The 13,009-nt window shown below is 49.4% G+C and overlaps 1 long non-coding RNA gene across 1 annotated transcript in view; it reads right to left on the bottom strand.

The window, feature by feature from the left end:
- Positions 1 to 1,858: 1,858 nt before the first annotated feature.
- The window catches only part of LOC138179019 (uncharacterized), a 54,716-nt gene continuing 43,565 nt past the window's right edge, over positions 1,859 to 13,009 (bottom strand). The window contains exon 3 of the long non-coding RNA XR_011172908.1: positions 1,859 to 1,933. This is a non-coding gene — a long non-coding RNA (uncharacterized LOC138179019). The remainder of the gene's footprint in view (positions 1,934 to 13,009) is intronic.

The raw sequence follows: 13,009 nt of genomic DNA on the forward strand, positions 1-13,009 counted from the left end.
TTAATTTAACTAAATTTGCACGGATCATCGTCAGACTGTCATAAATAAAATTCTTTTCTTTTTATTTGTTTTAAAATTTGTTTTAAAATTGAACGCAAATTCGTTATCTAATTCGATCTACGATGAAATAAAAAGGTATGGTCGTAGTTAACAATTGGAAGAACGTTCGGAATCGTCGATGTATTAATTAATTTGATTTTTACTCGAGCCAGCAATCGACAGCACGATCTCTGTGGATACGAAATGCCGGTAGCGTATTTGCGGTAGATTCGGTCGAGGGATTTTTTCTGAGCGGCTCCTTATCCAGTTTCCGGTTTGCGTCACTCGACAGAGCTGGCCTCGCCGCTTCCCTTCCCACCGTCTGAAGATCTCATCGGACAATTATAGCGCTTTGAGGTTATCGCGACAACGAGGGAGGTCTGGTATCGATCGATACGTTGGGATATTGCTTCGATGACCAGTTATCTCCCTTTGAGCTCGTCTCCTACCACTCGGAGATCCTCGGCATGCATAACGCGAACGGCCGATTGTATTCCGTGAATGCGTGATTAAGTCCACTCGGTCGGCGCCTCTGTAAACTCGGTTAAATTCTGTTCCACACGTGCAAGGCTACATCCGGATGCAAACACGCTCGTGACGTTCTCTACGTTCTTCTCAATTAACGATCGGCCAGTAATTTCAGAATGGTAAAATTTGGGAAATGCAGCGAGAGGAATTTGTCGCGAGGAATCGTCAGGCACGCGATAGCCGAGTAACTCCGTGAAGGGGAAGGGAGGCGAGGTCGAGGTGACGTTAACCGGAAGCTAGATAGCCTAGGAGGCGTCCTCGACGAGGCGAGGCGTCGCGGTGAGACGGAGGCCGGTCTCGGCGTTTGGCTCGGGAATGCGGCTCGCGGTTACCGGTTCCCGGTTACACGGCTATCTGCGTAGACACCGCGGCGGTAGGTTCGCGACTATCTTATCAAGGACGAATGCTCGGACACGCTTCCACGCCACCGATCCGTCCGCAACTCGCTTTTTCTCAAGTGCGAGCGTGCGCGCCGCGAGGAAGAAGTACGAGCGCGGCCAACTACGGATAAATTGCAGGAATTAAGCATTCCGATAGTGGAAGTACCGATTATCTCGATGAGCAATAAGTAGCGGTGGCCGCGTTTCAAGCATTAATATCCCGTATACATCAGGCCCTCGTTTGCGCGATCGGCTGGATAAGCTTCGTCTTTTAATACCGAATCTCTCGATAACCGACGCATCGTTACGTTAATGAAGCAATTAATACAAGCGCGGACCCGGTGCTCTGGCTATTAAACTCGTTACACGCGAGGAACCTCGTGATCAAGAAAAATGTGCAGTACTTTGGCAGACAGCGCCGCGCCGAAGTTACTTATTCTCGCCATAATTCTCTGACTTGATCCTTCCTCGTAAGAACGCACTCTTTAGAGTCGACTGTTAACTTTGTTCGAGATGATGAAAATATGAGTAAAGTAGAGAAAGTCGGCGGGGACTTTGATCGGTGGATTCCGCGGTGGATTCGTCAGTTGAATAAATTCGTCAGTCGCCGGTAAATCGGGGTTGACGTTTTCTTACCGATGCTCTTCCTCTGTGCAAGCTCGCGGTCCGTTCTGCCGCGAATTCTCCGAGTTGGACTCGGTCGCGAACGTTTCCCACGAGCGGTGGAACGTTCCGGACAGTATTCCACTAACCGGCGTCCCCTTTCCATGGTTTCCTTCAACGGGTGGAGAACAGAGAACCTCGGACGTGGCAGTGACTAATTATTTAGGGTTGCATCGACGATTTCTCCCTCGTGGTCGGTAGCGTCGATCTCTCCTCTATCCACCGCGTGTATCCCCTCGCGGCATCCTCTCGTGGCATCCCGTTCCTCTCTCCTTCCCTCTTGCTCCCCGTGACTCGTTTATTTTTCCCCTCGGACGGCATTTCTGCGGAGCCAAACGGGACACTTATATGGACTTCGTCACCGGCGTTCGTTTTGCCGCTCAGGGTATACCGCTATACGCGGGACCATTGTTTTGCACCGGTTAGGCCGAACTCGAGGACTCGCGCATCGTCCTTATTAGCAATTCAAATTGGCGGCAATTTTTTGAGCGCATTTTTGACCTCCTGTATCGGGCCGGCCCAGAGTCCGCGGCTTTTGTGTCCCCGCTACGTATACGCCGAAACTCCCTCCCTTATTAAGGCCGCCCTCGCCATATTAAGGGCCCCGCGTTAAGCCTCTCCTCACCTCCGCTCATCTCTCTTTCTCTCTTATTCCCCTTCCTTTGGCTAATAATTGCTCTCTACCCTCTTTCGTTTCTTTCGCATCGAGATCCACGTCGTTTCGATGCTCTCGCCGCTTTTCAGCTATTTAACCTAAAATTCAACCTTGTGGCCAGGTTCGTTCGACGATCGACGATTCGGTGAATTTATTAAAGGATTATGCGTTCTATCGATCGACCGCTGCACTTTCGTTGCGTTTAATCCGACGTCTCTGTGCGGTAATTCTATCCGCTTCGATTCCTTTTCTCTGGACTCGGTCCCGAGCTCTTTCCTTCTTCCTTAAAGAGGAAATATAGCTACGAAGGGAAGTTTCCTTCTGTCGTGCAGCCAGAGAAGTGGCTCGCGTCCTCATCAACGATTCACATCGCGAATTAAGCGGTTCGCGAATTAAAAAGCCGGAACGCGAGGAACGACGACGATGCTTCTTTGTCGCGTTGCCGTAAGAAAATTCTCCGGAGCTTTCAGCCGTTCGTTCCTCTTATTACTTCGCGAGTTACGCTGATTTATTTATTTAAGTTGTCGCGAAAGAGAGGCGGTAGAGGGGACAAGCAAGAAAGGTGGAAAAGAGAGAAAGGCGAGGAGGTTCTTTTCTCTCCCTCTCTCTCTCTCTCTCTCTCTCTTGCTCTGTTGCGGACTCGAACCATTCTACCGTGTCGAAGTTTTGTTCGACGACGCCGCACCCTCGGAATTACATCGTTCCCGTGCTTTCTTCTTTTTCCTTCGTGGCCTCTCTTTCCCACTCGGAATGATCAACGGGAAAATCAACGAGCCCGCGGAGTGTATTATGCATGCGCCATTGCGTTTTCCTTTTAAAATTACCATTAGACGCTTTCTCCGCGGGGATATCGGAAATTGAAAAGACGAAGAATGGAAACGGGCTGGGTTTTACTTCCGGCGGGGACCCGATTACGACGACCGGGCATTCTTACTGACAGAAAGCCGTCCTCGGTCCGTACCTGCATCCCCCTGTTACCCTGTGCCATCTTTCTTTCCCTCCCCTGTATTTACTTCTTCGAGGTTACTTAAAATTTTTCTCCAACCCTAACCCGGTTGTCTTTCGCACCTCGTCGAATTCAAGCGTGACTACGCGTTCGCAGATTGCATTACGTTCGTATCGGCGCGTTCCCTTTTTCCAAATGATCGTTACCCGATCGTTCTCTCTCCGATAGAACGCTGAATATCGGAAAAACCGATGGCTGGAATCGAATCTAATTCGTTCGAGATTCCTCTCTTTCCTATCTCCCTGCTTTTCCCCTTCCTTCGTTCGTCGGACGTCTTTATACTTATTTACCCCCGGTCCATCGCTGAAACGGTCTTTAATATTCACGGATCGATTGAGAGACCGTGGTCGATCTTCGCATCGTTTAATCCGGATGATTTCCAGCGAACGCAACCACCGGTATCGCTTATCGAGTAAGACATTGCCGCAGCATGTTCCCGCCGTGAAACGGTCCCGAATTATACGTATCTTCGTCAACGCGATCCGTACTTTACATGTTTCTCGATAATTTAACGTAATACAAGTTACAAGTGGCGACCAGGGGAACGAGCTGAGACTCGTTACCGCCACCGCTAAATTGGTCTCGTGTCTGCTCCGTACGATGTACCGATTACCGTTCCTTCCGCGAATCTTTGCGATCGTCTCCTGGATAAATTCCGCTTTATTCCGACACGAACGTCCTCGATAGTATTATCAGTACGCGACTCCCTTAGCAGACGCGTTCGAAGGAGAAACTAGAAGCAGGGAGCGCGTATAAACGTCGATATAAAGTTCCATTTCCCCTATGAATGTCTCGACAGCGGTCGTCGCGAGATAGAGGTCGGTATAAATTCGCCGAACCGTCCCGTCTTTTGTCGACCCTCATCGTCCAATTCCCGAGGGAGCGTGACGAAGGGAAAAAAATTCCCTCTACAAATCTGAATGCTCGACGAAGGTATCCCTGGACGGGTCTCAGGTGCAACGATGGCTGCCGGTGACAGGGACATTTGTCAGCGAGCTCGCCGCCGTTACGATTTCTTCGTGAAACTCGTAAACGTCGATTCGATGAGCGAACAGAACGATCGACGGTGTCCAGAACGAGGTTGCACGATGGAAGGAACGTCGCGAAGAGAGACGTTTTACGATCACGTGACCACTGTCTAGCGTAAGTGTGGCTGGTAACGCGTATGAAGGAAACGACCGTAGAAGACGACCAACTATACATGTACCTGTAGCGTACAGAGGAGGGTTGTCGTGTGACGAAAAACGGCCCTTGTCGCTAGCTAGTCGAGGAAACAGAGGGAAGGTAGTAGCCGTGTGCCGTGAACGCGTAGTCGTAGCTACAAACTGCTCGAGGAAAGTCACAGTCGCGCCGGGGAAATAAGGGAAAGCATAAAGCGATCCTCGAGGAGAAAGACGATGGTCGCTAGACGACGGAGTGCGTGATTTATCGGAACGATTCTCGCTCTATTCCCGAAGCACCAGCGCGATAAAGACTCTCGCATTTTTATCGCGTCGGCCGAATATTTTCAGTTGCGTCGGGTGAATCCGTATGAAGGGGGAGGGAGGTGGGTGTGAATAAATTTACATAATGCTAAACCGTGTGTTCTCCGGGACGCGGCCGTTTTCGCGGAATTTATCGAGGCCATTGCCGAGCGGCGCACCACGTCAAAACCGACCGAACGCACCCGGAAAAATATTCCGCGTTGGTAATTAATTCGATCCATCCCCTTCCCCTGCGTGCCTCCTCCGTGCCAGCGATTTAATTTTCCCGGCGCGCAACCAAGTAAACGTGCATCACTCGATGGAACATTTTTAACGAATCGAAGGGAAAAAAACGCGACTCTATTTGCGCTGCGTTATGCCGTTGGAACGTAGATGGCGGCCACAGGCCAGAAAGAACATAGCGCTTCAAACACACCGTTTAAACAGCAACTAGAATTTTGTATTTGTGAATTCAATCGCGCTTCTTTGGATCTTGTAATTACGAGAATATTTGCGGTAGTATCACTCTACATATCCCGGCACTGATCGCGGCAACGAAGTCGACGCGCTAGTAGATTAGGGGATCACGGTCGCTCCTAGTCAGACGTCTCTACAATCTACAATATAGATACGAGATCTTCTAGCCAGTCGACTGACGAGCTCGACAGAATCGAAATTCACGGGACCGTAAAAATAGATACAGTTGGCTCGGTGCTGGCGCGTGTCTCTTCTCGGCTCGTTTGTATATCCGTTGCGCGGTATGCTGTTTGTTTGAACTTGGTCCCGGTGTGGAAACTCTTCCGAGCCCGCAGCGATCATCGGGGGGTCGAGCGCTCGAAATCTCAGCGATTAGAGGAGTCGATAGGGGAGCCAGGGATCGCTCTCGGGGATTTGTATCGGGGAGACTTGTTTGCCGGGAAACGAACGGCAAGCGAGTTGGAACTGGCAAACCATCGTCGCGCTGCGAAACCGTTCTCGATACCAGGAAAATAGAACGGGAACGTGAATTTATTTTAGGTATTCTATTCCTCGTGAAACGTTCGACGGATACGCGCGCTGCATTTTTCGAAATCGTACGACTCGGAGACAAACGTTTGGAAAAGTTCCCCTTGCCCGCCGTGCGATTGTATCGCACGAACAGAAGCTGCCACAAAGGGAGATTAAATCTGCCGATCGATTTTCGCGTCAACGTTCTCGCCCTGTGTTCGAGCCAGAGGTTGCAAAGAAATATCAAAGTTCGACCGGAGCCACGCATGTAAATCACGGTCATGTCACATGCAAAACGACACAGTGTAGCCGCGCGTCGAACCGTTCCCAGCTTTCCGAAAAAACATAATAATCTGTATGGTTGCGAGTGTTCGAACGCGTTCCGATTCCAGAACGTCAAAGGCGCGATAGAATTTTCGGCTCGACCGGCATTATTGCTTTTGCATTATTCTTTTGAACGTCGCTGCGGTACGGGACGCGCGTCCACAGCTCGCGCCCGATAATGGACAAAGAAGAGGATCGGCCGGGGCACCCGTTCCCTCCATCTATCGCTTTGATTCTGTACAACGAAATCCCGTCATCGAATCGACCTCTCGACCAACCTTTGTCGTTACCGTTCATCGCATAGGTTCCGTGTTTAATCCGACTTTTGCCGAAAATCATGTAACGCGAATCGAACTTCGATATACGCTGACTCTTCTCGATAAAAAAAAAAAAAAAACTGACACGATGGCGCTCGTTCGTTTCGCGAGTCTCTCTGGTCATCCGTGCGATCGCAAACAACAGCCACCGATGAAACTCTCGGCCCGATTGGATTGATATCCGGTGAAAAAATCGTCCGGGCTTTTTAGTTTCGTGTTTTGCTCGTTACTTAGAGCATCGATGTATAATAGTTCGATCGGAAGACCGGATCGGAGCGGTTGGCGAACAGGAAAAACGTAACTTTGCCGGCGCAATAGCGTTTCATCTTGCAAGAAAACTAAACAAACCTGGCCAATATTTCTCGATCTTTCTGACGCGCTGATTCGACGGGAGGTATGCCAACACTTCGCGGCTGGATAAAAGGACGGATTCGCTGACGTACAGCTTCGTTTCACAGGAATAGCCGCGGGTGGTGGCGGTCGGATCGAACCCTGTCTCGCGGCGGTGCGACGCGACGACGCGACGCCCCGCTGTACAGAATTTTCATTTCGCTCTTTTAATCGGAGGTCACGTCCTGAAATTCCTCTTCGATCGTCGTATTTTGTTTTTTTCCTTCCCCCGGACTGCCGATTTATTTGGAGGAATTTCTACCACTGAAGCGGAGTATCCACCACACATCGCACGTTCGATCCGAAACGAATGGAGTCCTGTGCCAAGTTTAAAGGGCAATAAATAGCGATCGGCCGAAATTCAGAGCTCGTGGATCACGGCCTAACGATAGAAACGCGTCTTCGACGGATCGAGTGGAGCGGACGTCGTGAACGATTTGCGAAACGCGTCTGCTGGAATCCCGTGTTTTCTAGGAACGGCAAACAAGTTTCGGCTCGATCTGAAAAATGTTTCCACTCGACGATACAAATAGGGGGATCGACTGGCACCGACCAAGGAAAAACAAAACAGCCCGTTTCCCCGGGGGCGTGGGCCGAGCGTTTACACGGACGACCCGCTCGAGGATCCTCCTCCGAAGATAGCGACGCCGCGTGATCGACGAATGGAACGAGGATCGAATCGTGACGTCGCGTCGAACCAGGACTAGACTGCCGTCGAATGAAAGTCGTTTCGCGAAAATGGATCTACGATCAGTCATATTATATTTCGGAAGTTTAACGAGACACCGGGGATCGCTCGGCGATGGTTCCATTCTCTCTGCCGACTAATAGCCCAATTAAAATATCCGCCAACCGTCGTGATGCGCCGAAGAAAAACGATCGTTTCCTTAATTACGGTGGAAGTCGACCTTCGACGATTATTCGACGCAGACGTAGATATCGAAGAACCTTTCTCGAACTAGTAAAAAGTGCAGCTAGACGACTTTACTAGACTCGCGAGACGACTTTACATAAGTAGGGCGTAATGCGGGAAAACCGATCGGAAGGAGATAAAATGGGAACGCACACGCTTAGAACGACCGCGACAACCCAACGACGGTGAATTGCGAGCGAGGCTGGAGGTAAGGAGAGGTGCGACGAAGCGCGGTTCTGGTAGGAGCGCCTTCATAAATATGCAGAACCAATTACGGTAGGGCCCTGTGCCGCCTCGTTCTCCTCTCTGTCTTTTCTCTCTCTCTCTCTCTCTCTCTCCCTTCCCTTTCCACTGTTGCCACCGAAAACGTTCTCGCAGGCCAGTTCTCCGGGCCCCCCGAAGCAAACGGAGCTTTAATTCGGCCGCATTTCTTTACCCGCTCGGAAATCACCGCGTTCTGGATCACGCTGTCTTCCTTTCTCTTGCGGCGCGTCGCTCTCTTTCACGGCTCCGACTTGTCTTCCCGCACGGCGACGGTGGTCCCCAACGAGGCTGCCCCCGGGGCCTCTTTTTCGCCGCTTCGGGGGTTAACGTTCGGGGTAAACTGGCGCGGATACCTGTCGTTAACTGGTGGCCGGGGATGGGATCGGCCGCGTTCCGGGAACTTATCGATACCGTAAAAACTTTGCTTTCATACTATCCACGATCAAAACGTCCTACTATTGAAAAATCGAAACAAGAGAAAGAGGAAGGATCGATTCGGCGACGTATCGCGAAAACAGAGACGTCGAAACGGTTACTCGTTAGTTGCGTCTTCGACGCCAGTATCGTTGACGCTTTAATTAAAAAACATCCCGCCCTCCGTCGGACGATCCTCCTATAAAGACCTCGAACGCTCGCGAGTAGAGAATCGTGTTCCGGTGGTCTCCGCGAGGAGGTAGCAATTACGCGAGAGGAGTGTCTAGCATTCGGCGAAACGTTCGGCCGGCATGAAGACGCATTTCCTCGAAGGACGAGATAAGGAGGAAGGAGTGACGTTTTAATTAGGAGCTCGGAGGGGCCCGCGCGCAGGGGCGCATTAATCGTCAAGATTTCGAGGGCGGTCCAGGGCGAACAGCTTGGTGGTGGGAAGGCAACGATGCGAGGAGAAATACACGTTGCGGGACGGGATGGCGGGAAGGAGGATGCTCGAACGAAACGGGGGGTCGGACAACCGGGTGGGAGATTACGCGAAAGAATTTCATAATATTCGGCGTTTAAAATTCTCGCATAATTCCACGCCGGGCTCGCGAGAGAGCCAACCGGTGGGAAAAAAGAAAAAAGGCTGGCCTGCCGAGGCATGCGTCGCCCTCGGCGTCTTGGGATAGGACCTCGATTCTTGTTTGTTTTAGCGGCGAGCCTTTGAGCCGCGCGATCGCGTCCGCGTATACGCGCGCGTACCACACGACGAACCCTCTTTAGCGCTTCCTCCCCTTTCCGTCTTCCTCCGACCCCTTCTTTCTTTTCCCTCTCTGCGCTCCAACCTACTCCGTATTCTCTTCCATCTTCATCGCGATCGACCATCGATCTTCCGACGACGCGTTTCCGGACGGCCGCTCCGTTATTTCGTTCATGCGAAACTGTTCGACAATCCCAGTTTTTCGTTTCTCGTCCGTTCCGTTATCTGTCCGCGCCGTGTTTTACGGATGTGTTTAGTTTTTTATAGGACCGACAGATTGTTAATTGGATTTTGACGCCAGGAGGGGATGAAATTTACGAAGCCAGGTCTTATCTTTCGCGTTACATGCGCGGAGAATTTAAAGTCGGGCTTTGTGAAACGAGCGCTCAAAAATCGGACGTTTCACGCCGCTTGTTCACCGAGTATTATATATAAATTTTTGATTGCAATCGGCTCGCGAAGCTGCAATCATCGCGGAAAATCTCGTTACGGCGCAACGTTGTTAAAAAGTTTAATCGTTTCTTTTCAGAGGACGAATGCCGATGTTTCGCCGAATTTTGTGGAATTCGAGTTTATTCGCGAAACAAATTCGGCAAGCTACGAGGGTTTCGGGGATATTCCAGCCAGCACCACGATTACGAAAACGTGGCGCAAGTTTTATCTCTGCCACAAATTTCCCATCGCGGAAGGCCGACCCGAGGTATTGGCCATGACGACGCGAACAGGGGTGGTTTACCCTCTGAATACAAATAAGATGTTCGCGCCAGAGGGTCTGCGAGTTAATAAAACGGTTAGTATCCTTCCTTTCAATTCATCAACAATGAATTTGCATAATAAGAAACGCGGTCGTTGGAGCGATGGGCTCTCGGTTCCTAAAGGATCGTCGAGAACCCTCCCAAAAATCGACACCCCGTTTCGATATCCAATTTTATCGGCGCAGGCAGCGGAGTACCGTTCGGATGGAAAACAAATTTCACGGGCTATCAAAGCGTATCGAATTAAAATGCACCGCGAAACGGGTGGCGCCCGGTATCAAAGTGTCGAAATGAAATTTGTCGGGACGTCGTTTGGAACAACACAACCGAAAGCGGCAGAAATTCGATAAAAATTAGCCGTGCCGGCGAGCCGATTATCGTTTAATTCGAAAAATAAAAATTATCCGACGTGACAGTGACGCGGAACGGAGTTCCATTCTCTCCTTCTGTTTCGGCAGATTGCAATAAAAGTTTATTTCGTTAACCAATCGACAGGCAGTGCGGGGATGAAAAGAGTAAATTCTGTTGCGTCGATCGGCGATGTACGGAGCCAGTTTCTCGAAACGAGAGAACGATAATACGCGAGACTAATTTGATCGGATAATCGGTCAAGATCCTCGAAGGAAGATCCAGTTTTGTTGAACGAATCGCGTTCTATCGAATCGAAGCGCATTTTCCACCAATGGAAAGTAGCGTGAAACTTTGACATTCGGTTTGACGGATAGCCGATTAAATATCCACCGTGTTTCCGGATCGCGTAATCAAACGTGACAGGTAGCAACGTTTCGGCGTCGTTTGATTTCTCGTTAAAAACGTTATCTCACAGGCGTGCAACGAAAAACTAAAATATAACATATATATGTATATATAATGGTATCGTACATTGATCGGTAATCTCTCCGTCTAGTGACACGACAGGGAGGAAAACAACACGAAGGTACAAATTGACTATTGATCTATGGGATTACGATCTTGCGCATGTAGAAAGAAAAATCGTCGTTTAACGGTAGATACGCAATTATCTTACACGGTGCGTCGAATAATTGTCCTGTAACGTCGGCAAATCGCACGATGTAATAGAATGAACGTACAAATGTAGAAGGTAACTAAATAGACTCTTGAACATTGTAAGACGTTTGCTCTTGGCGCGTGTAGCGATCGATGAACCAGGGTAGACGTATAGACCGTGTTAAGAAGTCCAGGGAAATAAAGAGAACCGAACCGTGGCGATGGAGAAGATCCATCCCTTAGATCAACGATTCAGATCGTCGTCTTTCTCGAACTTGCATCGCTTGAAATAACGGCGTAGAGTGCAAAGAGAAAATCCCATGTCCATAAAGACAAAGTTAGGTCGTATAAAGTCACGAAAGGGAAACACGGACTCGTCAAGACCTACAAGGACTGTGTCATTGTGAAATCAAGAGTATATACCACGACTTTGGCATATAATATTCTGTAACAACTCGGTTTTCATCCCTTCTCCAAAATCCCTCTTTTCCGCCTGTTCTCATTCATCTCGCCGTCTGGTCATAAATTTTCTCGCTAACCCCTTAACGTGCCGTGTACGCATCGGGTCACGTTGGGTGGCAGAAGGGTAGCGAAAAGGAAGGACGATGTAGCTCGTTTCCAGGTACGCGAGAAGGCTGCATTTTAACACAGGTCCAAGTACGAATGGTAATGTGGAGTAAATGACGGCGCACCGGTTTCCCGTCACCGGCTTTAGCCGACTCTTCCCGTCGAAAAGCCGACCAGAAACACCGTCTGCGGTCTTGGGATGCGTCTTTGATCCGTGATTTTGAATCAAGAGTACGCTATACGGAGCGTGACTTGAAATTTCGAAGCTTCCTTTAGACGCAACGCAAAATATTTATTTTACCCCGGCCGTCGCGTCGGCGGTCGGTTGGATTTTAATCCAAACAATCGACCTCACCGCTTGACCAGCTCCGTATAGACCACTTTTTTTTTTTATTTCAATTGAATTTGAAGTTTGAATTCTAATTTAAACTGCGTTCAATATGTAAAACGACGGTTAAAATTCGTTAAAGGGCGGGGAGAAAAAAAATGGTGAAGTGTAATTGGCTGTAGAGTTTGGAAGCCGTTTGAAAATCAAATTTGTTTCATCATATTTTTCGAGTATGTTATCGTTTGGGACGAACCATGCGTGTTCTATATGGTATCGAGAGGTAAATATATCACGTTGAACGTTTGAGGGCTTTTGAAAAATCTACTCGCCCTACCTAGAGCAATTCATCGTTTCCCGATATCAACGGGCTACGTCGAAATTTCAAAAATATATACGCCCTTGTATATTAATCATTTTTTTCTCTACCGACCGCGTTTTGAACACGCTCGCGCGTTGCGGTGCACGCCATACATCGTCTGCCGCGTTGAAAGGATTAAAACGCTTCATCCTGTTAACGTTGCTTTCTACTCTTGTTTCTTGTTACCGGCGGATCAACCGTGCGCATTAATCTACACAGAGCGGGGAAAATCAAATTTCGAATCGGATACGCGATACCGTACGTTTACCGGAAGACTCCTCTGAAAAATTGACGTGTAACCGGGATCGTCTCTCAACCTGTGCCTTCGAGCTACGAAAATCGAAAAAATTACCGATCGTTCGTCCAGCAAATCGGCTTGGCGACCTCCAAGGGTTGTGGTCGTAACCCACGTCGAAGCAGCCGCGTAACTCGCGATAAGGTTTTCCATTTTTCCCACTCCGGCTGATCTTCGGGGAGAGCCTCTTGAGATCCCGTCTTTTCCATTTCCCTTCTTGAATTATGGAGCAGATCTCGTCGATTATTTTCTTTGTGGAAATTTTCGCTCCGTTGAAATTAACATGATTTCGAGGCGGTATCTTTGGATCAGTCTGTATCGAGCGAGTTCGCGGAAGGGTGGGAAATCTAGGGTAAGACTATGACTGGCATTGTGACTAGCGAGAATTCACTTGCGCGAGGGAAGTAGAGTTCCGATGGGTGGTCCGGATTGGCCGCGTTTTATCATATTTTATTATACATAGGGGACCGTTTCTTCGACCAGCTCCTTGACTCGTTCCTGCGATGGACGATGGAGTTTTCAGCTTTTCCTCGGCGATATTTCCCGATCGGTGGATGTGTGTTTTTTTCTCACGGCCCAACGGCCTTGTTATCGC

This window comes from Bombus flavifrons, chromosome 4 (assembly GCF_040668555.2).
Source record: "Bombus flavifrons isolate JBK064 chromosome 4, iyBomFlav1_principal, whole genome shotgun sequence".
Classification (NCBI taxonomy): domain Eukaryota; kingdom Metazoa; phylum Arthropoda; class Insecta; order Hymenoptera; family Apidae; genus Bombus; species Bombus flavifrons.